Source organism: Varanus komodoensis, unplaced genomic scaffold, assembly GCF_004798865.1.
Source record: "Varanus komodoensis strain SLA01 unplaced genomic scaffold, ASM479886v1 scaffold29_1, whole genome shotgun sequence".
Taxonomy (NCBI): Eukaryota; Metazoa; Chordata; class Lepidosauria; order Squamata; family Varanidae; genus Varanus; species Varanus komodoensis.
Window position 1 is genome coordinate 5,525,044 of NW_025335759.1, and position 26,090 is coordinate 5,551,133.

The 26,090-nt window shown below is 47.4% G+C and overlaps 1 protein-coding gene across 2 annotated transcripts in view; it reads right to left on the reverse strand.

Moving 5' to 3' along the window:
• Nucleotides 1-25,755, reverse strand: part of FGR (FGR proto-oncogene, Src family tyrosine kinase) — a 55,640-nt gene extending 29,885 nt beyond the window's left edge. For both annotated transcript variants that reach the window (XM_044434940.1, XM_044434939.1), the window contains exon 1: nucleotides 25,421-25,755. The gene's annotated coding sequence lies outside the window, so the exon portion shown is untranslated. The remainder of the gene's footprint in view (nucleotides 1-25,420) is intronic.
• Between the last annotated feature and the right edge of the window lie 335 nt (nucleotides 25,756-26,090).

The window sequence follows — 26,090 nt, forward strand, 5'->3', positions numbered from 1 at the left end:
TGGGGGGCATGTGGGGAACCACAAAATTGACTCAAAGGGTTGCATGCAGCTCCAGAGCCTCAGTTTGGCCACCCCTGGTCTATCTGAAGTGATGTGCTGCTCCCTTCCCAATTAAAGACGAGACCCCTAAAATGGGAGGGGGTTTCAAGGTTGTGCATCGCAAGTCAGCACCAGAGTAGCAGGTGGAATAGAAAGGCACACAAAGAGATCACCTGCTCAGAGCTTTCCAAGCTATGGTGAGCTGCTTAAATTTAAGGGGTGGGGGAACATTTATGCATGAATTACCCCATGCAAATTGATGTTGCCTCAGGACCCATCCTACACTGGCAGGGGCAGAAAAAGAGCCTTCTCGGTAGCGGCACCCACCTTGGAAACTTCCTCTCCAGGAAGTCCACATGGTCCCCTCTCTGAGGACCTTCCACCAACATGCAAAGACCTTTGCATTTAGGCAGGTTTTGGCTTGTCTTGGCAGAGTCATCATCTTTCCTGCAGGCTTTTTAAACCGCCTTTCAGCCAGCAATTTTGTTTGCTTTTTTAAATACAGGTGCAGGTTACTGATATCCTGATTTTTTTTTAAAAAAAAAAGCTCACTTTTTAATGTGCACAGAGAGACTGTACTGATCCAATGCATTTGTCATCTAACTGCAGTTTGTTACATTAGCCAACGTTTGCAGAAAATGCAAGAAGATTTACATTTAGCGATGAAAAAAAGAAACCTGCCTGTCTCCCCCACCCAATACCAACATAAGCTTTTCTCTCTCTTGTCTGCTTAGCTTGGCCTGCTCTAACAGCCTTCCTGCTCCTTCAGTCAGCTGCTATCATCAAAAACAAAGGATTCTTAGAAATATGCCAGGCACAGCTGCAACGCTATTAATGAATTAATGAATTAATGGATCCTGCTACTATCCTGCTCCCCGAACTGCTTCAGTGGGGCTTCCAGACCATTTTCCATCCAGGTGCTAAGTGGACTGAGAATAACTGGCCACCCTTAACACTGTCGAACCATTTAGCTCCTCACGCTAATGGGATCTGCCGCACTTGCTTCATCTTACAGTAAAGTCCTCTTCCAGTTCACAGTCGCCCAAACGTGCATGCGCGCACACACACACACACACACACACACACGTATGTTCACAGCAGCAAAGCTGCAAAACCAGTGGTTTGGGGACAGCTTCTTGCATGACGTCCGATGTCTTCAGCACACCACATACTAACTATTTTGGAAACCAGAGAAAGACAAGTTCCCCACCACCAACAGAAAGTCACCATTTTGAGAAGTGTGTTCATACGAGGACTGCAGTCAGATTAGAGTCATTTCATAATGTGAATCACAAGGGTTTGTGTTGACTAATCTAGTGATTAAATCTGCATGTGTGCTGTGATGCCATTGGGGGAGAATCTGGGGAACAGATGCCCAGCAGAATGAACACGAAGGCCCACAAACACACCAGGGTGGGCTAACCAGTTTCAAGGAAGTGTGAAGTAGCACCACTCCACATCGCTGAAAGAAAGTGGGCAGTGATCTATCACTGCAGCTTCTAAAGCAGGAAGAAGTGCCTTCTCTGCAATGAACCCAGACTTCGCAATAATACCTGGAGTAGGTTAGCGCCCACTGAAACCAGCAGACTTCATGACTAGCTTAAACCTCATTGATCTGGTCTGCCTCCACTCCTCTGCTTTTAGGTAATGCATACCTTCTGCCACAGCAGGTATCACCTTAGAATACCTGCCTTAGAAAAGGCATTCATTCCTGATGGGGGAGGATTTTTAAATATTTAAAAAATTCTCAGTCTTCACAAGCGAAGCAAGCCTCACCTTTTTTTAAATTTAATCTCTATGCTGCCTGTTGGTTAAAAAAAAGGCAGAAAGGGAGTGTTTGCTGTTGTGCAGTATAGAAATGATCGATAACATCTGGTAAAGCTGATAAAATTAACCGATTAAAAAAATTAACAGCTAGTTGTAATGTCTATATTAGTTGTCCATTTCGACTGTCCCCCAGTGGTCTGAGTATTTATCATAAGGACCTATTTATTGTTGTTGTGATATTAACTATTTAATGTTTTTATTGTATTGGGATGTTTTTATTGTTTTAATGAGTGTGTCATTTTTAAAATTATTGTAAGCTGCTCCGAGATGCCATTAGAAGTAGGGGGTGGCATATACATGCAAAAATAAATAAATGCATTAATTAATAAATTAAGAAGTAGCTGCAGCAGATACCTGATTTTGAAGACCACCATTATATTATACAGGCTAAGAGGGTGACAGTGCCTAGCTTCAGGAAGAGGCACTGGTAGCATTTTCTGCCTTTGGTGCCACATCGACGTGATGTGGGGCCAAGCTACTCAAAAACCACATTTTCCCATCTCAGCCACTCTTGGTTGTAAGATCCTCAAAGGAGGCTCTTTTCTCTGTCCCGCCCACCATGAAGGGCACATTTTTAAAACACATATCGAACTTAATATATTGAAGTTATCCTAAAATACAAACAACAATAAAAGTGATATCAATTCAAAACTTTACAGCACTGTAACAATAAGATGGGTTAGGAATAGGACCCTCCCCAAGCCAAGGAAGCCCAGGTGTGTTTTGCAAGAGCTGAATTTTTTAAATTTCAAACCATGCATGGGCGAGAATTGCAAACAGGGAAGCCACCACTGGAGGTCTGCTTGCGTACCAATAGCAAGAATCTTTGGCTACAGAATGCTGCTAGACCTCCCCTTAGAATTGTTCAGGTTTGTCCAGTGCATGTCCCCCCCCCCCCCCAGAGAGTTTCAGCCTGAAACCTTTGTAAACTGCAGGCACCAGGAACTTAAACAGGGAGCTGATCACTCACGCACGTGAGGATGTCTGTCTAGTTTCCCTCCATTGGCCACATGCAGTAGGCTGGAAGATGCGGCAGAATGCCCAGGCAATAAGACAAGACTGGAAAACCCTTTTCAGCCAGACGGCCATATATAATTCTGCAGATGCTCTCCAGAGGCAGATACCAATGGTGAAATGGGGCTGCAGACAAAGGGGACAAAGCCAAAGGCAAGAGGGGTAGGAAGAAAAGTACCCCACCTACACACCCATGTTGTGAGCTTAAAGCTCTTGCTGCCAGTAGTTATGCCTGAAAAGAGATATGTCAACCTTTTGAACGGGCGTAAGATACACAAATCCTGGAAAACCACCAACTGGTCAGTGGTTGGGGTGGCTGGTTGGGGAATCCCAGAGGTGCTGGACCCCAGGCCTGATGCTGCCCATTCCTGCAGGAAATGTCTCTCAGTGTGCAGACTGAAGGGGGAACCGCATACATTGCCCCAAAAGAGAAACTGCACAGCTGTGCCCAAAAGAGAAAGCAAAAGACGGCACCTATCTGCATAAACTTTGTGTATGGATTGATATGTAGAAGTGTGCCTTCGGAAAGTGTGGCATCATCTAAACCAAAAATACCACACATCATCATAAGCATTGCATTGCATTGGTATCCTGCCTTTCTTGCCAGAAACTCCAGAAAGGCCTTCTCCACTCCATTTTATTCTCACCACAACAATTGGGGTGGTGAGGAGGGTTCAGCCAGAAGTGAATGACTGGCCCAGAGTCACCCAATGAGCTTCTTGGCTGAGTGGGGACTACAACCAGATCTCCTGGATCCTTGGCCAACGCTCCAACCACCGTTCTGCACAAGATCGCGCATATCGCAACAGCGGGGGGACAGCCAGGAAGAGTTATCCTGTCCACCTGCTCCTGTTGTCCAGGATGGGCAACCTCAGAACCCCTGAAGCACTCTCCTTTTTCTATGAGTTATCTTTAAACAGGACTTGGATGCGATGCCTCAAGAAGAGGGGCTCTAAAATCGCACCCCCCTCCCCCACCAATGGCTCCTCAATCATCTACCTGGCAAGATGCAAAGCTGCCCTCAGCTTAAGAGATGCAAGCCATCCAAGCAGGGAAGCCCCACCCCTTGCTCTTAATCAGCTGGATTTCCCCCAATAATAACAACAGCTGCAATAGGAATCTTGTTGCAAGACGAAAATAGGAGCGTTATTGTTAAGGCTGCAGCCTCTGGAAAGAGGAAGGCTTGACTTCCCACACACCCCCTGGCGAGCTTTCCCTTTGACTTCTCAGCAGGCCCATTGTCTGCCCAAGAATCTGGCAGCCCAAGGAACAAGGACAGATGCTGCCCTCACACAGTGACAAGAGAAAGTGAAGCTCAAGCTGGGGCAGCGCATGGGGAATGACTGCGGCAGGAAGGGGTATGAAGAGGCTGAGCGCCCCTCTGGGTGTGCGGATCAAGCGCAAGATCAATACCCCCAGCCTGAAAAACAAAGCGGGGAGATCTTTTCTCTCTTATCTTAGCTGCAGGCAAAACTTTCAGTTACTACCCCTTGAGCTAGTTGTGGTACAGGGATTACCAAAGGAGTCTGCAGGCTTGAAATTCATTACCTGGCCACTTTAAAAAATATTATTTTAAAAATAGTTTTATGGCTTCATTATTGTAAGTCATTGTATACCACCTTGATGGCTTTTTAAAGCGGAATGGCCAGTCTATGGATGCTAATCAATCAATAGGTCGGCCTGTTGTGCTTTGGTAAGGTTTGAATCAACATTTTGATTACTTTGCTGTTGCCCTCCAGGTTTTATTTATTTATTTGCAGCATTTCTGCCCTGTCCTTAACAGCATCTCAGGATGGCTTAGAACATACAGGTGGCGGCTAGAAGGCACGATCATCATGAACTAGGACATTTGCAGAATCTAGCGCAAGTATATTACAGTTTTCTCTACAGCATCACCGCAAAAGCAAGCCACTTGCTAGTTGGATGGAGTCATTACCAAGATATTTGAGGTATTTATTTACTTTCAAAGTTTATATGGCCCTTCATCTTGCAGGCACTATACAAAATGTGATCGAAATAATCCTGACAGGCCGCCTATATTCACACAAAGCTTTAAGAGGGTTTTTGAATGTAAGCCTTGTCCTCACACTGTTCGCATGTTCACAAGCATCATCCAAGACAAGAAAGGATGCGGAAGGCAACCAACAGTCAAAACCATGTTAGGCTTTGTCAAATGTGTCAAAGGTTCTGCAAATGCAAATAGGAAGTGGTGGTGATGACAGTGGAAACGTCAAGTGAAAACCAGAGAGCGCTAAGCAAGCAACCTGCTCGCTTACGTCTGTCTTGCTTAGCTTGGCCAGGTGGCAGCAGCTTGCTATGGTGTCGTCTTTGGGGTCTGTCCAGCAGCCCCGGTTCCTGGCAATGAGGCTGCTGCCTGCACAGGGAGGCAGATGGCCATGGAGATGACCGGCTGGGCAGGTGCTGCTTGGTTTCTCCAGGTCTTGCCAAGTGTGACTGTGAGACCCGAGAGGTGAAGGGTGCAAGGCAAAACATCACTCATGCTAGTTACTTCTCAGACAGAGAAGTTGAGTGTTTGCAAGCCCTGCCATGGCACTCATGGTAGATTGGAAGGGGTGGTGAAATGCCCCATGGGGAGTGCATCTGTGGGTCTGAAATGCCAGCCACCTGCACAAGCCCTCATGAACCAAGCACTTTGAAGCAGGGTGCACCGCCAGCCACAGGTTTCTGAGAACCCTTAGCAGGTCCCTGATCAGGAAGTGTACCTTCTCATTGTCCTTGTCACCACTGCTTGTGCTTCTCATCTGAAGAAAATAAGAGCCCTGATGGATCAGAGCAAAGTCCATCTTTTTCAGCAGTCTATACCCACAACCAATAGCCCACAGAAACCCCACATGTACAACAGAAGTGGGACAGCATCCCTGATCTCCAGTAACTGATGCACACCAGCTTCCTGTGTCCGATTGCGGACGTAATCAGGATCAGCAACCATCCTTCATGCAGTAGTCCAAGTTGGTGGCCATCAATGCATCTTGCAGTAGTGAATGCACTGTATGAAGTACTTCCCTTTATGCACCCAGAATCTCTCAGCATTCAGTTGACCCTGGATGGCCCTGGATTAATCTTAATATGAGCAGAAAAATGCCTTCACACCCACTTCTGCCACACCATGCATTTCTGTACACTGCTATCTCACCCACTTTTACTTCAGGTCACACAGTCCTAAATATTGGAAGCTTTCTTCAGAGGGGAGAGCGTTGTTAGTTCAAGTTGCTCCTTTCTATAAGTTTTTCAACCCTAGAATCTCCTTCCTTGGAGTAGTGGTAAGAACGGCACACAATATTCTAAATGCGGACATACCCAAGATTGGTATAAACTGCGTATAATCTTAGGAGTTTTATATTTTATTCTTTTCCTAATTATGTTTAACATGGCTTTCCCATAGCAGCCACAGATGGAATTGCAAATTCTGTCACAGAATCCCAGGTTCATTCTTGGTCAGTCGCCATAAGCCGAGATCCCATCAGCTTGTGTGTGAAGTTGGGACTTTTGCCTCAATGTTCATCACGTTAGGCTTGTTCACCCGCTTTGGCCGCTTTATGCCCGTTTTCCCAGTTTGGAGATGCCCTTTGGAGCGTCTCAGAATCCCTTTCTGTTTTAACCACCCTAAATGATCTGCTGTTGTCAGAAAAATTGGCCACTTTAATGTTTATTCCTAATTTCAGGCCATTTGTGAATAAGAAGAAATGCACTGGTCCCCTTATACAGCCCCGTGGGACCCCAGTGCCTTCTGCAGTTTAATCAGTTCCATAATAAGAACGTTCCTTTTATTTCATGGTACCAAGTTTACCAGGGAATTTTTGGAGAAGGACTCACTCAAAAGCTTTTTGCAAGTCCAAGTAAACAATGTCTACCAAATCTCACTACCTACATATTTATTAGCAACCTCAGAGGTAGTGAGATGTGATTTACCATTGCAAAATCCATGGGTAATGGTCCTTTTATGCATCTAACCAATTTATCTGAAACAGACATTAAATTAGCAGTCCCGTAATTTCCCGGACAAGCCTCCTTCCTGCATCCCTTTTTAAAAATTGGTGTAACATTGGCCCTTCTGCAGTCCTCTGGTACCAAGGCTGTATACCAGCAATTTTACATTTAAGTTCTTTAAAGAATGGATACCATCTGGATTTGTCATTTATTAACTTTCAGTTTGACAATAAGTTTGAGAATGCCAACTTTTGTCACCACAAATCTCTCTCCTACATCTTCTGCAGGAGAAAGTAATTCATTACTTTCTCTTCCTTTAGTACTCCTTTAACTCCGTTACCATCCAAGGTTCCAACTGCTACTCTACTGGTTTCCTGCTTCTCACATATTTAAAGAATTTTTTATTGTTGGGTTTGATGCTGTGAGTGGCCAGCTGCACTGAGGTGTGAGAAGGCACAAAGGTTGGGGAACATAATGGTAGGCAGCTGTTAGCACGTAACTCCTTCCACTGTGGACATGCTAACTGGGACTGATAGAACTTGGAGTCCCACCCTTAACCTCACTACATGTAATACAAAAGAGCCAATGATGGCATCTTCTGCATTTTAGAGTTGCAAGCTCTTTCTCCAAATAGGCTGCAGCACTGGAGGAGCCGCGTTAAACTTTATTTATTTATTTAGAATTTTTGTATGTCGTCCCATCGCTTATAGGCTCAGGACGGCTCACATAAATAAACATAATACAAATACAACTAAAACCCAGAAACACCCTGGCTACACAATTAAAACCTATAGGTATTATTAAGCGTTGTTAAAATATTGTTTAAATAAAAAGGTCTTAGCCTGGCGCTGAAAAACAAATAACAACGGTGCCAGGTGGACCTCTCTGGGGAGTGCATTCCACAAGTGGGGCGCCACCACAGAGAAAGCCCTCCTCTGGGTACTCACTCTCCCAGTATGTTTCACAGAGGGTTCCCGGAGGAGGGCCTCTGCTGCCGATCTCAAGGGGCGGGAGGGCAAATATGGAGGCAGGCGTTCCTTTAGGTATCCAGGTCCCAAGCCGTTAAGGGCTTTATAGGTGTTTACCAGTACCTTGAATTGAGCCTGGGCTTCAATGGGAAGCCAGTGAAGCTGGTAGAGGACTGGGGTTATATGAGAGTAACGCCCAGTCCCCGTCAGCAACCTGGCTGCTCTATTTTGCACCATCTGAAGTATCCGGACTGTCTTCAGGGGCAACCCCACATAGAGCGTGTTACAGAAATCCAACCGGGAAGTAACCAATGTGTGCGTCACTGTCGCTAGGCAGTCGTCCTCCAGGTAGGGATGCAGCTGATGGATTAGCCGAAGCTGAAGGGTAAGGGTATTTGTTCACACACTTCATCCTTCGAACAAGCCTGGAAGGTAGGTTTGGTCAGTCGTTCTCTCAGACGAAGCATGGATTTGAACCCCTTTGTGACGATGTTTGTGACCCGTCCCGAAATGCCGAGGCATGTGGTGGTGGCATATAAAAAGTCTTAAATAAAAAAGTGGGGGACTGAACTCATAACCCCCCATACTTTTCCTGCCCTAAATACTTCCCGCCTGTGTTTTTCCCTCTGGAAGAAGCATATTGGTACCCAACATATGTGTGTTCATTGTACTTGTTCTAGCACAAGGACTTAGAGTTTTAACAACATAGTGAAATATTAACCTCAGTTCCTCCTACAGCTGCTTTTGAAATTCACGCACAGACACAAGCACTTTGTAAGCCACCCTGAGGCTTCGGCGAATGGGGCGGCATAAAAATGTTTTAATAAAAAATAAATAAATAAATAAATAAAGAAAGAAAGAAATAAAGAAAGAAAGAAAGAAAGAAAGAACGAACATCCACAGATCTCCTGACCCACATCCAGTCTGACTCCTTAAGGCTACAATCCAGTGCACACTTACCTGGGAGTATGACTTATTGAACTCAATGGGCTCTACTTCTGAATCGATAGGCACAGCACTCATACCAGCTTCTGGAGGTTCTTTGGGCAGAATAGCACCGCCACTGTCCAGGCCAAAGTGAAAGGCAGGTGAGCAAGCTGAGCGCAACTGCAGGGGGACTTGTCAGCAGGCCCCTGCTGGGTGTGGGCCCTCAGTAAATGCCCAGCTGAGCCTACCCTTGGCCTACTCCGAGGAATAAACATCTTATTGTTGGAGGGGTGGATACTGAAAAGGGGCTAAGATAGCTAGAGGTGTCTTTTCTTAAGTGTTCTGAATTAAGGAATATCCCACATAGCTGCAGAAAACATAATGTGTGTGTTGCATTTCAAACCCTATGCTTTCTCTGAACATCCTTTGGCTTCGAAATGCTTATCTGCCCCTCCCACTACATTTGGAATATACCATTAAAGACTGGGAGAAGAAGGGCTTACGGATGAATTCTGCCAGTTGCTTTGGCAACTTCCCGAAACGGGTTCTCATGAACAAGTTCAACACAATTTGTACTGCAAGGCGTGAAATGCTGTCCACTGAGAAAGTGAGAGCACAGCTAGCGCTGAGGTCGTTCAAGCACAGGAGAGTCTGACCAAGGTACGAGCAAGAGAGGAAGTGGTGGAGGGGAGCCGAGGGCGGTTGCTTGCAGGGAAACAGGATGGAGACAGGAAGTCACAAGATTCCGGTCCAGTTTGTTGCAGCTGCAAGGAGGAAGCTGAGAGGGCCCGGTGAGGGGCAGGGGGGTGGGATAGATGGCTGCAGAGGGAATAGTTTGTCCCTGCTGATGGAGGTCTCCTTGGCAACAGGGAAACCAGGAAGAGAGAGCAGTGCACTGTGGGAAATTTCCTCCCTATGGGCATTTTACTTCCCAGCTTTCCTCACAGGGCAATCCATGACCCTTTGGAGGACATTGTAGGGTATGGAAAGATTTGCCTGCATGGGCGGGGGGGGGGGGGGGGCGGCGGCGAGAGAGATTAAAATTAGGGATAGACAAATCTGCCTGTTTTGTTTTCTCCCAGTGCAGAATGTTAAAATCTTAAGCGCCTTCTCCCTGAATTTTGATACATTCTTATCTGAAACAAAATCCTCACTCATCTGCTCCATTTAAGTGCAATAGACTCAGTTATTCCTGGAATGGGTAGGACTGTATTGTACCTGCATTTAAAGCTGAGCAGCCCAGCCAATAAGCAAAAAGTGGCAACCTTCATTCAGCACGAGAAGTAATATGGACCAATTCTTTCTTGGCATTCTCACAAACTGTCTGGTTTAAAATGTTTCCAAATTTCAGTGCCCTACCTTTTATTTTGACATCAAAATTGTGAAAGATTCCACATGCATCAGTCAGTCATCAATTCAAAGAGACAGAAGCAAAGAAATCTGAAGAAGACTGAAACTTGAAAGGGCAACGATGAAGCAACTGGAAGAGATCAACAAGTGTAAAGACATTTCATCGGAAACCACAGTCAAGATCATCCAAACCATTCTATTATCAGTCACAAAGTGTGTACGTGAAAGCTGGACAGCAAGGAAAGCTAACAGAAGGAAAATTTATGAGCTCCAAACATGGTGCTGGGTGGAGAGCTTTGTGAAAAGCCTGAACCAACAGAAAGATGAACAAGCGGATCAAATCCAGTTAGAGCTTTCTCCAGAAGCAAAAATGACAAAACTGAAGTTGTCATAATTTGGATACATCATGAGAAGGCAAGAAGCCCTGGAGAAGACAATCATTCAGGGAAAGTTGAAAGCAGAAGACAAACAGAAGCTCAAACATGAGGTGGACTGAATGCATAAAGAAGGGGCAAAACAAGGATCAATGCAGATCATCTTGGTCTCATTTGAAAGCTAAGATTCTAACTTAAACCTCCAGCAAAGAGAATGAAAATCCACCAAGGAAAGGCCATGCAATTATTCTTTTGAGTAGGCTAAACCATTAGTGTGCAGAGAAAAGTTTATGGGCCTGCTATCGTTAAGCAGCTTTCTCAGTTTGCATAGTCTCAGGAAGAATGAAAACCTAAATTACCCCTTATGCAGTTATGCTGAATGCAGCCCCTTGAATGAATGAACATTCCAGCCAGAACAAAGGTTTTTCACTTTTGCATTTTATAGTGACAGGCATTTCTCCTGGGGTTATATAGTCACCCCAGAAGCAGCATTGGTTGGTTTTTTAATGCACGATTTAAATCAAATCTCCTGATCAGAGCCACTGTCAAGGGTAGGAGGGGTAGGTACCTGCTGAAGGCTATGCACCAGCAGGGCCCCACTGACAAGAAACAGTTGAAAATGTTCCTGCTCATCACCGCTGCACTACTTGTTCCCCTGCCCCTTGTTCTGCCACTGCTCGCTTGCGCCCTGGCTCTTGGACTGCCAAGCAAGCAAGTGGCAGCAGTGATGAGAGAGAGGCTGAGGAGCAAGTGCAGTCAGGGACCCTGGTGACCAGAAGGCTGGTTCTCTGGGAGAGGGGCTGGCTGGCAATGCCTGGCCCAAGGGGTCCTCCAAAGCTCCAACGGTGGTTGCTTCCACATTTCAGCACACCAGATGGGATCACACGCAACTTGACCTTGCATGGAAACGCAACGCCAAATGACCAGCCCCCAGCCTCCTTGCCCGCACCACACCACTGCATCAGTACTCAGTCTTTTTTCCGCCTGGAAAGGACCCAAGGCACCTCGCATCACCCCCTTTTCTCCTCACAACCCCGCTAAGAGGCAGGATACGCTGAGTGCCTGGCTCAGAGCCACCCGGTTGACCCCATGGCTGAGTGGGGACTAGAACCTGGGTCTCCCAGGTCCCAGTACCTCGCTCTCACCACCACACCACACCGGCTCTCTGAGGACAAGGACTGTGGTCGCTAGAGAAAAGCCATGCATCTCACGGTGGTTGAGAAAACAGCCATGCAGAGCAATTCCACCAGTCTTCACAAGGCAGCATTTCCACCCGCGCCAGCACCCACTTGCAGGTTGATGTGAATTGGGGGAGGGGGTCACTGCTGCTAAGAGTGGATCATTTTTTCCCAGGACTGTGAGACACAGGCAGGAAGATTAATGTTTTCCTCCCACCATCCCAACGAAAAAGTTTCTATATCAAGGATAGGCTGGACATGTACAGGGAAGGCATGTCATGAGCGCAGCTGGCTGGAGCCAGGGGTCAGACTAGATGGCCTGGGAGACCCCTTCTGACTTGCCCTGTTTCTATGTTTCTAAATTGCTCTACTTGCAAAGAAGGCTGTTATTACTCTCAGAAGGGAAGCTTTTAGTGGTGTTGATAGGAGCTTGTCCCCTCCTCCCACTGGAACAACAGCTGGGGAGAGCTTATCATTAGTAGTCCCCATGGGTCTTTGAAATTTATTTTTATTATGAATTCAACAAAACAAAACCATAAAAAGACAAAAAGGAGTAAAAGAGGTGGATTGTTTAGAATTAATCAATTGGAAACAAGCTTTAGTGCAAACTCAACATGTTGCACAGAGTTGTCAAGTGCAGTGTGGAAGGAATGGATCTGAACCCCCACCCCAAGGCAACCATTGGTATTAAACTCTCTTGCCCACCCCCCGCCCCCAAGAGAGACGACCAGGAATGCATCTGGCATTGTGATAGTTTGGCGTTCACCTGTGGAGACGGGGAAGTAAATTGTGCACTGGGTTCCTTGACTTTTTCATCCTTCTGTCTGTATTTCTCTGGCCACTTCATGCCATATCCTAACTTTCAGTTTTCATCACTGAGCCAAGAAAGTGAAATTAAATCTTTCTGTTCTCTCCCTCTCCCAGAGGGGATCCAGGACACAAGACTGTGTAAGCATGCAGTCGGGTTGTCATCTCTTCTCACCAGGGAGATCCCGGAACATCTCCAAAAGAGAAGGCCAGAAGTTTGCTTGTGGTTGCATGATTCAGATGTGTAGATGCACGTTAGAAATAGTGTTTCTTACTGAAACAGAAACACAGAACGCTTCACCCTAGTGAGGAAGACTGTAACCAGGTGGCCAGCTTGCCGCCTGTTCTTTCTGTTGCCCACTGTGGATGGGTCACTTCAAAACTTCTTCCTACCCTCCTTTTATAAGGTCCTTCACCTTTAAAATGGACTTAGATGGATTAGCACTTCAAACAGAGGACTGTCCTCTGTAAAGTAGGGCAGTTGACCCGTCCAGCATGGGATACACAAGAGGGGGGAAGCTGCAGGGTTAGACAGACGAGACTGACAATGCTTGTGCTCATTTTGACTGAACATGCAATTCAGTGCAGACACACTAAAAAGTGTAGCTGCTGCTCATGCTGAATTTAAGTAAAAAGGAAAGTCTAAAACGTTCTTTTTAAAACTATCTGCAGAACCCAGAAGGTTTCTGAGTACAGAAAGGAAGCTGCCTTATTTATTCCAATCCCAATCATAAACCTGCAATCCTATACATACCTGGAAGTGAGTCCCACTGAAATATGTGTGACTCCCTTTTGAGTAGACATTTTCAGTTTTGTGTTTAAAGACTTCTAATCCACCATTCAGCAAACGCTTCCAAGGTGTCTAACATTTTAGGCTCAATGATTAATATTAAATCAAAAAAATAAAACAATAAAAATGCAAGAAGGATATTTGAAAGCAGCAGTAGCATAAGTCACCCAATAAATACACAGGAGAATAACATTATCTCTTATCTAAAATAAAAGACGTAGCAAAGCAGATGCCAACCAAGCATCTCTGGGGAGAAATTTCCACAACCAGAGTGCCACCACCAAGAAGGCCCTACTATCTGGTTGCCACTTGCTTCTCTTCTAACGTTGGAGCATCCAGTACTGGGACGAAGAGTTTGCATGTCTTGCCTCTAGGCAAGTTGTCCTTTTAACATTTTATTAATTATTATTAATATCATACACATATTCCATCCTTTCTCTCCCAAAGGGCCCAAGGCTGCTCACATGGCCCTCTCCCTCCATTTCCTCCTCACAACAATAAGTTAGAATGAGAGTCCTGGTGAGCTTCACGGCTGAGTGGGGACCAGACCCTGGATCTCCAAGTCACAGTCCAATCCTCTAACCACTACACCTCACTGTCTTCCACTTTAAGGTTTAAAGCATGCTTGTGTATGAAAGTAAAGAGGATGGATTGTTCTAATGGGGTGTGTCTGTGCTTTTGGCCCTGCACCCTTGTGGCTTTGGCCCCTGGACCAAGATCCATGGGGGCACATCACATCTGAAACGAAAAAGTCCTGTCTGCCATAAACAACCAGTGCAAAGGGAGGGAGGGAGGCAGGCAGGCAGGCAGGCAGGCAGGGACTGCAGCTTTGCAGCAGAGCGCAACCTTCGCCAGAGGCATTTCGGGCAAATCCCTTGGCCGCAACACCACCAGCATCCACTGAAAGAGAAGCGTGGAGTGTTTGCTAGGGTCCTTCTCCACTACAGAACCTCGAGCGCAAATGACTTTGCTTGCTGCTGTGGCTTTCTCAGCTTTTGTGGTAACCTTTAGCCAAAGGTTTCCATTGCAGGGACACCAGGTCATCCAAGGGAGGAAACAATGAGCCAGCATCTCCCTCCCATAGGAGGGGCACACCAAGAGGAAACACCTTGCCCAAGGGAGTCGAATGAGTCAGCGGCAGAGCTGGGAAGTCCATGGGATGGTTTAACTGAGAGTCCTGCACTGAGCAGGGGGGTGGACAGAATGGGCCTCTGATCCCGCTCAGTCCTACTGTTCTACAGTTTTGTGATTCTAGGACACCATCTCTGGTGGCCTCTCTCTATGGCCGGCTGTATCATGGAATGTGTGGGTGTCCCCCGACTAGAATAACACACTCAGCATTAACTGTGGCATGCAGCCAGGGGCGGACAGGTACCATGGAGTAAACTGGATTTGCTGTTTAGGGTAGCAGATTCCAGGCGGAGCACTGTTTTCCATTCATCTATCAATCTGCTGCAGGGACGGACCGGTCTGTCAAACTCAATCTCATCCCCAATCACATTTGTCCACTGCTAAGTTCATTCTGCCCCATCTGCACATCAGTTTGCAACTGTTTTTGTCTGCATAAAAATTGATACTGTTTTCAGGGAGCCCACGCACGCATGCACACACACAAACTTTGCGTTCCTCTTTTTTAAATATACCTATTTCTTTGCAAATGATTTGTCTGCTAAATAAAGCATTTCTTTGCACATTTTCCCAGACAGATGCATTTCCCTTTCAAATCCACATGTTTTCAAGTGTATTGCATTTTTGGGCACACTTTTGAGAACTGCACTGCAGTCTTTGGAAAAGCATGTTTTGCTGTAACCAACTGTATCACAGTTTCTGTTTAAATTCAGAAAGTGTGAATTTGGTAGATCTGTACTAAAACAAATTTCTTTCCTCTCCCCAAACAAATTTCTCTCCTATCTGCAGTTTTCTATTTAGGCAGAACCCCTTTCAAGAAAACAATTTTCCAAAGTCACCATTTTGGTATAAATCAAGACTTAAAGGCTATGGTTTTCCCAGTTGCAATGTATGGCAGTGAAAGCTGAACCATAAGGAAGGCTGAGCGCCAAAGGATTGAGGCCTTTGAATTGTGGTGCTGGAGGAGACTCCTGCGAGTCCCTTGGATCGCAAGGCAATCAAGCCGGTCAGTCCTAGAGATCAACCCTGACTGCTCTTTAGAAGGCCAGATACTGAAGATGAAACTCAAATACTTTGGCCACCTAATGAGAAGGAAGGACTCCCTGGAGAAGAGTCTAATGCTGGGAACAATGGATGGCAAAAGAAGAAGGGGACGGCAGAGGATGAGGTGGCTGGATGGAGTCACTGAAGCAGTTGGTGTGAGCTTAAGTGGACTCTGGGGGATGGTGGAGGACAGGAAGGCCTGGAGGAATGTTGTCCATGGGGTCACAATGGGTCGGACATGACTTCGTGACTAACAACAACAACCTCTGTTCTATCTGTATGGAGGTAAAATAAGATCACCAACACTCTCTTCGCGGATGCACTGACATCAGATGCATCAACTTTAAAATATGCCATCTGAACATGCCTGTTCAAAGGTTAGAAGTATGTTTTCCTCCAGAAAATTTGACTGCTTTGTTGGCCAGAGGTCTATGTGGCTTCAGTAACATCCGGAACAGCATCCCCTGTGGCTCTAGGACCATTTGGCAGAACTTGTACAAACAGGGAGGTGCAGCACCAAAGCCATAAGAACTCCCTGCACCACCTTTCTCCTGCCCACATGGAAAGCCCTGCCAGATGTTACCACAGCTGCATGAAGAGCCATGGCTGCACACAATTACAGTCTAATAAACATTGACCATGCTTCTGCTGAGGCCACATTAGGTATAAGTGTCAGTCTGAACACTGTAGAAGTTAAAGAATAGCAAGAACCTAATGCGCATGTGCGTTCATATCAGGTGCAGTTTAAAGAAAGGCTGGCTTAAACACCAGTTACTTAAACACCCATTAAGGCCCTGGGGAACAGGAAAGTCAGAGAGAGGTTCGCCTGGTGCCAACTTTATATTCTTTTCAGCACCAGGTAAAAACCTTTTAATTCGACCAACATTTTAAGGCTTAAATAATTTTAATCTGGTTTTATTAAATTCTCAGTTGCATTTTGTTTTGTTATTGTATTTTTGATTGTTTGTGTATTTATTGCTTATTTATATTGTAAGCCGTCCTGGGACAACTGGATTGTGTAGGACAGGATAAATATATTCCGAATAAATAAATAAATGGTTTAATGACAACAGCTCTTGCCATGTGATCAGTACATCCCTCAGGCAAAAATTCTCTGGGCTTTTCTACATGGGGCTTTTAGCCCACCTATTTACAGAGCCTTCTGCTTCCGCATTCTTTGATCTACTCCTTTACACTATTCCCCCAGAAGTTTTCTGTGTGTTCCATTACACAAGCACTGGGCAATGCCGTGATTCAGAGGAACTATGCAAATACAGGAGTCATGTCATCATTCACAACGAATACCTGACTTCCCTAAATCGACCATGGTGACAAAGAGCAGGAGAGGCCTGGAAGGAGGGTGAGCTCGTATGAGGTCTCTACAAGCTACTGTATGTAAAGAATTAAAGGGCACTATAACTGCCTTGTATGGAAAGGTTCTCTGCTGTTTTCCTGGGAGGCCACTGCTTGAGAAAGAAAGAGAGACGGAAAAGGGGGTACCAACCCAACCTGGCTATACACACCCACAGCTGGCTCTAGCCCCAGCCCACAGGCAGCCCCAGCCAGATTCCCCATGAAGAAGTGCAGCCCTTGCTGGAAAAAAAGGCAGCCCAGCGTTAAATGGATGTAACTTGGTAGGCTGGCAGGGCCTGAGAAAGCAGGCAAAATACAGAGTGCAGGCAACTGTGTTAAGAGCTGCAGCATCCTACATCAGTCCCAAGCAGCCAACCTCTGATGGAAACAGGAGGCCAGAGGGTTGGGGCAGAAAAACCTACGAGGTCAGTGGAAACACATCTGGACATGTGCATGGGGCACTACGTGGTTTCATAAGGGGACACCCGATTTGGTCATGGACTCAATTAGTTGCCACATGGAGATAGGCAAAGACTTGTTCTCTCATCTTGCCCAGAAGGTAAGATGAGATCCAATGGACTTAAAGTTTCAGGAGCACAGGTGGACGTTGGACACAAGAAGAAATGTCTTATGTCCTTAGGGGAGTGGTGGGCTCTCCTTTGCTGGAGGTCTTCAAGCAGAAGCTGGATGGGCAGCTGCAGGGATTCTCTTGCTCTGACTTTCCTGCATTGTGCAAGGGTTTGCATGAAAAGCCCTTAAAAGCCACTCCACACTCCCAACTCGACAAGCGTCCTGATTACAACTCAAGCCTGTTTTGCTCAGTGGTGCAGAAGTGAGGTTCTGGGACAGCCTGGGCACCCATTTATTTGCAATATGACAGGGAAGATGCAAACTTCTGAAAACCTGCTTTGACAGTACACAAAATGCAAAATTTGCAGTACCCCAGTGCTAACACCACAAATGTGATATAGATTGCAAAGCACTTGGCACAATAAAAGTGCTATTGAATGCTAAATGGCAAATGTATTATGCAGTGCCATACAAAGCAATGACTTGCTTCTGAGGAGAGTGCGGGGGTGGGGGGGGGGGAATTTACAGCCCAGAGTCATGGAACGCTCTTTTATAAATCCATTCAAAATTCTAGTGGCCCAGATGATATTGAAAACTTTGAATAGGCAGGGATGTCTTGGTGGGTGGGGGACTGCGGGGGCTGCTTCATATGCCACATTTTGTACTTGGTGATTTCCTGAGTACAAACTGGATGTGACATTTCTGAATGGCACATGTATGTCTAAGTGGAAGAACTGTCTACTAAATACACAGAAATGGAGGGCACCAGTTATGAGTATATATGAGTATGAGTTATGCCTCTGTTTAAACATATGCATACCATTAATTAAAAACACTACCTTCACCATGGAATTTCTGTGCAGTAATTGGTTCCCAGGTCAAAAGAAATTAAAAATATAGCTTTGCATGCTGAGACCCTTCATTTTAAGTTATTGCTAACTTATGTGCTCTCAAATGCTGCTAGTTCGCAGGAGGGGGGTGGGGGGGATGACACAGATGCCCCCTTTCCCACATCTCAAGGATTACCTGTGTATGAAAATGTCTATACTCTATGCATGTTGCATTCTTGAAATGCAGTATGTGCGCATTTTGATTCACAAATCCAGAAGGCAGCTAACAAGAATCTGAAAACCAGGAATCACAGTAGCAGGAGCAGCACTGAACACCCAGAAGACAGCAATAAAATGTGTATTCAACACCATCAGCAAAAATTCTCTGATCAGCTCTGGAGCCAGCAAAGCCCCCAGAGCTTTGCAAAATAATGAAGGAGCAGAGTTATTGATTGAGTCATATTTATCACTGTGTTTATTTCCCACCTGTTGTTTCCTCTTGCAGGCAGCCCAAGGCAGGCTCATTCTGTTCACCTTCGTAATTTGTTATCCTTACAACAACCCTGTCAAGGTTAGGCTGAGAGTGAGTGACTGGACCGAAGTCACTCAATGAGATTTAATGCAGAAAGGGCACTGGAGCCTCAGTGTAACACTCTAATCACTACACCCCTCTGGCTCCTCCCTGCAAAATGAGACCGTAATTCTGGCGCCTCTCTTCTTTCCATTGTAGCTTTCTCTCTCACTTCAGATACTGCAGAACCCCTGAGCATCACTGCTAAGGGCAACCTTAATAAATTCATACGTTCATTCCCTGGGATATCCCAGCCCGTTAAGGTCTTTACATAACGTAAACCTCACGCTTTGAATGGAGACCAGGAAACCACCAAAAGCCAGGAAAGAGCTAAAACTAGCATATTATTGCTGTGTTTTGAACTAGTTATAGTTAGAATACTTTCCAAAACAACTAACAGGGCTCATCAGGGTTCCATTCAGAATTGATAGCTTTGCAGATCTGGAAATTATTTCAGTATCTTAGCTGAATCCAGCCAGACTACTGTAGTGCACATAATAAGACACAAGTTATGGTCCAAATATTGAAATCAGCCTTTGGGAGTGCAGGTGATTGATACAGGATTAAATCCTGGCAAACCATGGAGTTTAGATTAAATCTGACACTACTACAGCATCAGTAAGGTTGCCAACTGTAGTTAATTCAAGAGCTCTATCGGATTAATCATCTGCTTTTTCACTGAATAATCAAATATGTTCCTTTCCGAGGTACAGGAGAAAGTGTGATCTAACTTATCATGCAATGAACGAGAACTACCATGTATCAGAAATCTATCTTTAGTGTTTTCTTTTCCCTTAACACACAAGCATCAAAGTAGCTTCTGACGAAAACAAAAAGTAACAGGGGCTAATTCTCAGCTGCCAACAGAGCAACCAACTAAAACTTTTAGTTGATTAATCTACAATATATATGGCACTGATGCTAAATGAACACTTAATCTGGCAGAATGAAACTAGGAAGTAAAGGAGTCCACATTCACACCTGTGTAGGTCTTATATGCTTAAGGCCCCAGTGAAAAAGACTCAAGGTGTGGTCTGCATGGTCCTAGACCAACAAACCAGACACTGTGCAGTAAATATTTCCTGCGGTGGGGCCAGAAACACAAGAGGCGTAAATATGCAAGACGCATCCTGAGAGGCAGAGCCATCCTCACCTCACAGCCAAGACATTTAAGGGGGGGGGGGCTACACGCACCAGCTGCCTCATCGCCTCCTCCCAACTGGTCATCGTATTTCTTGCCTGCTGGTGCTTTAGGATGGACTGGCACTGTCTCACTCCGTTCTACCATCAATAGTCTTGGATTAGGGCCCCAGTTCACAGAACTTTAAAGATAATAATAGTTCTTGCTTACAGCACTTTGAAGTGTTCAAAGTGCCTTGTTCGTACATGGAGTTGTAATAATTCCAGCAACTCTGAAAGGTACGTCACTATTAACCCCCACGTTACCGATGGATCACTGAAGCCGAGAGGGAATTCAGTTCATAACTGCCAGGGACTTATTTCCCCTGCCGTATGTGTCGGTTGCATGCTGGACAGAATCAGCACAGTTCCCCGCAGCAGTCTGGTTATGCGAACCCAACTAGGGCAGTTCGTTCTGGGTGCCTTACCCACACCAATGTCACCCTGGGTGAGGATTCATTATGTTAATCCTCCTGGGACTTGGCTGGCCCGTCCAGGGTGTGTAATGAACCACTGTGTCTTCTTAAGCACTCTACTGACTTCCTAATTTTCACCTGGTGAAAGTCACTTATCTAAAAAGAAATGAACAATTAAAAGGGGGCGGGGGAGGGGAGGGATTTGCATAAGATTTGCACATTCTGTCTACAGATGTGAATTTAGGAATAAGGATTTAATGGTTCTTTATCTTTACACGGGCATTGGGCAGGGGAGTCCTTTATATAATGATCTTTTGTGTTAATGGCATTTTGTCTGAACCTAGCCAAGATAACTCACCATGTTGAACAACCACAGTTCACAACTCAACAATAAACCATGAGTTCTTTTCATGGGTTGTTTGTAGTTAAGAAGTCATGGGTTGTTCACACAGGTGGGTTCTGACAATACAACAGCCATTGTTCTACAACAACCCACACCCAACCCATGTCAGCCTGAGTGTGGGTTATCATGTTGTCTGAATCCAGTCAATATAATGGGGGTTATATCAAAGATCCTTATCTTACTGGTTTCCTGCATTTGCAGCTGTCTCACCCAAACCTTAGCCTTATCCTAAGTGCACAAGGAACCCAGTGAGGATCTATTAAAACAGATAAGGGATATCAATGGCTGTTGCCATGGCAGCCAACTGGAACTTCCACTCCAGAGGCAAAATTCATCTGAGTTACAGATGATCAGTTATGACCAGCCAGTTTGAGCGAAAAGGTCTTCCTGCCAGGCACTAAGCCTCACCCCTTTAGAATATGAAAAGACCACCTTAAAGTCAGGAAACCACATTCCAAATTTGCTGGGAAGGGTGTGTGGCCTTCTAGGCTACCCAAGGAATGTTTGGAGGGATGGATTAGGATCCCATGGCTGAGGTTCCGCACAGCTGAGCTAACAAGTGGATGGCAATCCAATACAGCAATGCAGTTCTTTAAAACTACATTTCTTCGTTACATGAATCTGACATTATGCTCTCCAATATCCTTCTTGATACTGTAAAGGATTTCAGGACACACCCTTTTAAAAATCACACCACATCTGCTTTGGAGCAAAGAGGTAAGACGTCCTTGCACTGTCATATACTGAGTCAGGTCACCTGTCCATCTAATCCAATATTGTCTGGCAAGAGCCCTCAAGGGTTCCAAACTGAGAATTCTCCCTACCTGTAGATGCCATAGATTGAACCAGATACCTTTCGCTAAGCTATGGCCTTTCTCCTAAAGGAAGGAGAGATTCTAGTCCTCCTGATTCTGAATAAAGGGCTGATTCAGGATGGAAGATACCCTATACCAAGCAGACCGTTTGTTGATATTACCCAGTGCTGTTGACACCAGGGGTGGGCAACTTGATGCTCACCAGATGTTTTGGGCTACAGCTGCCATAAACAGGAGCAACGATTAGGATTTATGGCAACTGGAGTCCAAAACATCTGTAAGATACCAGATTCCCTACCTCTGGTCAACACGGACAGACAGTGGCTCTCAAGGCTTTAGCCAAATTCAGAGAGAGGGCCACTTGGCCATCAGACGTGCGAAGCCTACATACACCAGTTGTTGGGCAACATGGTAGGAAGCTGCTGCTCTTATGCCCTACTTGTGTGCTTCCCAGTGTGGCATCTGGTTGCTATGGAACCACACCTGGAGATGCTGAGGAGAGAACCTGGACCATCTGTACTCTAAGAGAACACTGCTCCCATTCAAGGGCCGCCCAGACACTATGCTCAGTCTCCAAGGCCTTCCTCCAAGGGAGGCTTGGCTGGTGATGTCGGGGGAAAATGAGCAAAACGTCTGGCATAATATGGCTGCTGAAACCCGAACACTGTCAGAATTCCTGATCTGATCAAGAATCCATGTTGCAAATCTTGCTCCCCAGGTACACCTTAGAGATGCTAACATGTGCTTGTCCTGAAGCTCCTTCCTCTTGGTATAATCTTAGATACGCTGATTGTTTGCCTGTCCTGAAAGTTCTTCCTTTTGTTTATTGTGTTTCGATCAGGTTCAACCCTATTGTTTACCTTCATGGGCCTCTAGCAAACTGCCTAAATGTTTCCCCTTCCTCCAAACAGTGCATGTAACTGATAGGTTGTAAAAGCATCTTGTACAGGCCCCATCTTTTAGTCCCTTGGGGGTGGGGGCTGCCTACTTGCTGGATTTATTTCCTGTATGTCTGAATAAACTGTAAATGTTCTTTTGCTTGTACACCCCCTCTAGGTTTTCTTGTCAGTGGCCACAAGGAAAACAGCCTTCTCGTGATGGACCCCTGACTGTGGAACAGGCTCCCCACTGTGGAACAGCCCACCTGGCACCAACTCTGCTATCTTTCCTGCATCAGGTTTTGCCCTCTATGCCAAGACATTTAATGGCATCTAAAGGTATATGGCGCTTATATCTGTAAAAATCTAATTTATTGGATGTGTTTAACTCTTCAAATGGTTTTTAATTTTTTTAACTGAATGTTACACTGTTTTTATTGTAGCTACACTTTTCTTTTTATGGATTACTGTTAACTGCCCAGAAAGCTTCGGCTACTGAGCAACTTAATAAAATTAACGACAATTTTAATATCTCTGAGATACAGTGCTTTTGAGGAGCTCTCCTGATTTCTGAACAGAAAACTACAGCCTTTGTGACCCAGCTAGAAAGACACACACACATACACACAGGAAACACAACGCACACTTCTGCTTACAGGGGGGGAAGGAGGAAGCACCCTGCTCAGGAGTAGCCATAGAAACCCTTTCCCCTCCAACCGTATCACCCATGAGTCATGTCATCTCCTCACAGCTCAGCCCTTGGCCAGGAAAACAGGATTTCCTTTGGGAGGGGAGGCCAATTCCTGGATCTGTGAATCTTGGAAGAGAGGAGGAAACGGGGCAGGTTGAGTTCTGGGAGAAGCCCCCTGTTCGGGAAAGAAACTGTTTAACACCCCCACCCACCCACCCACCCACCCACACAAAAGACAATGCGCAAGAGGAAACAAGGACACTTGCGGGTGTCTCCTCAAGACAGAAGGAAAGAAAATAAGCGTTTTCCTCAGAGATTGTAGCCACAAGCACTAAATATCCAGGCTGTTTATAGATGTTTCACTGCAGCGGGTAGGGGTTTTTTTTGGGGGGGGGGAAGGGGAACGCAGCTGAAAGAGGGAGCCAAAGTTGTCATGAAAACACACAACAGAAATGCAGTAATCCCTGTCTGATAAAAAGCAGGCTGGCCCTACCGTTAGGCAGATGGAGGTGGAGGCCTCAGGTGGCTCTTGCCAGTGACTGGGCAGCACCCTAGAGGTCAGAGTTACGTGCTCCAGGCAGCCGCTTCTGCACCCCATAAGCTAGCTGGGTGGGAAAGGGGGTGGGCGACGCAGCCCCATTGTCTATGAGGAAATGACGCCACTGCCAATTGTGCCGGCTTTTGTGGGTGGAATGGGGGCTCCGGGAGCACAGACACAAGAGCTCAGTCTCTGCCTCAGGCAGCAACGGCTCAGGCTGGCCCCACTGGACAAAGGACCAGTGGGCCCCATGAAATTGTGGGGACTTTATTCGGGATGTATTGGCTCTCTTCAGGAAAAGTGGCGGGGGGGGGCTTAGGAAGCATCCGATGAATGGCGGGGGCATAGGCCGTGGAGGCGTGGGAGGCGCAGGGTGGGTACGGAAGCAAAGGCAGCTCCGACATGGGGCAGAGAGAGGAATTATAAGCAGGTGGGGAAACAGGACCTCCAGCTGGGGATCCAGGAGGACGGCAAGCACAGGTGTGGGTCCACTGAAAGCCGCCTTCCCCAACAGGGCCCCCTCCAGAAGTTTCAGACTACAACTCTCAGCATGCCTGAGCACTGGCTGGGCTGAAGGGAGCTTGAGCCATGCAGGCCACCGGGTTGGGTGCCGGTGCCGGGGCGGGGGCGGGGGATGTAAAGGGCCCCGCTGCTCTATCGCCGGCCTTGCAGGGGTGGAGGAGAGGTCGCTAGGATGCGGCACACGCCTGCACGCTCACACATGCCTCCGTGCAGATCCGGATCAGAGGGCGCAGGGACCCACGCACCCCATCCGCCGTTTGCCGTCGCCTTTTGTTGGATGTCGTGGAGCGGTGCCTGGTGGCAACGGAAGATGGAGGCTGTACGGCTCCAGCCTTTCCTGGCGGATGGGGGGTCGGCGGCAGTAAGGGAGGAATAACTCTCCCTGTCCGGGGCGGGACTGAGTCGGAGGCGAGATCGTGCGGCCGGACCGCAAGAAGGCGATCCTCGCCACACGCGCGCGCGCACGGCCCACGTTCTATTTTAGTACTGATCTTGGGCACGTGGGAACGGGGAGTAAAGCGAGTGTCACAAAAGGAGTTCGTGATGCCTCGCGCAAGTCCTGGGGAGTGACGTGGGGGCGGCCTCAGGTTTCTCCCTTTGCCTGCACGCCCCCGCATTAAGGGATGGGGGGCTGCAAAGGCCCAGCCGCAGGGAGACGATAAAGGGATGCACATCAATTCCTATCCCTACACGCCCCCTCTCTCCGTGTCCGCCCCGCACTCCCACTCTGCGGGGAGCCCTCGCCTGGCGCAGTGTCGCTTACTCGGGAGGTTGCGCGTAGGGCTCAGAAGCCATCCAGCTCTCCATCGCCTTCCCCTCCTCCTGCCGCCAGGAGCACCGTCACACTGCAGTTCCGGAACCGCGCTGGGCCGAAGCACCCTCGCGCCCCGGACGAAGCCCCCGCACGCCCTCTCCCCGGCGCCTTTGTTGCGCGTCCTGCGCGCTGCACCCTTCTCTCCCCGCCTCGCCAAGCGCGTCTTCAGGGACGCGCTTCCTCCCGCGCCGCGGGCTCCACGGCCTCCCGGCTTCCCCGCTCCCGAACCGGCAGCCAGCAGCCACCGGAGGGGCGAGAGATGGCGAGACCGCGTTGCCCTGCTCTCGATACCCCGGGAAGGCGCGCTGCCCTGCCCCTCGCGCGCGCACCCGCGGAAGAGCCGCTCGGGCGTCAAGCCGCGGCCGACCAGCTCCCCAAAGCGCCGGACGGCGGCTCCCAGACCGCGCAGCCTCGCTCGGCGCCGGGTTTGACCTCTTCCCGCTTACCTTGGGCTGCTGCTCACTCGCCCTCCGGCAGATGCCTCTTCGCTAGAGGAAATAGCGTCGGCTTCGGCGGCGGGCTGTTGCCGCCTCGCCTTTCCCTCCTTGGCGCTGGAATAGCGCCCTGCTCACTCGCTCAGCCCTGTGGCCCTTCTAATTTAAACAGGCGGCTAACGCACAGAAAGTGCGGCTCCTAGCGCAGCCGGAAAGCGCTCCTCGGGCGCGCGTACATGCCCGCCAGCGAGCAAGCGGGCGTGTGGCTAGCTTCCCCCTGACTGACCCTACAGCCGCTTTCATGCCGCTTAAAGTGAAAACATTGCAGAAAACACCCTCCGCTATTTCCACACCTTCCTTTTATCAGCCCTCCCCTTTCTCGCTGAACAGTTGCCCACTGTATGCGGGGTGGGAGCGGGTGTGTTCTAAGGCTCGGGCGCGTGTATTCCGGCACATCGCCGCCCCCAGTCAGCTGTGTCAGAGAGGGACCCCTTTACTCCCAGGTCCCACCCATGAATGGATTGCACGCTTTCTGCTTTCTCGGAGGAACAGCCAATCAAGAGCGCCTCTCACAAGTATTTTTAAAGGCATCTCTCGTGTTGATTTGGAAAAGGAAATAGATCTGCTGTCTTTCCTCCGCACTCTTCTTCCCGGCCCGGAGTGTGCGAGTGGCAGTTTTCGA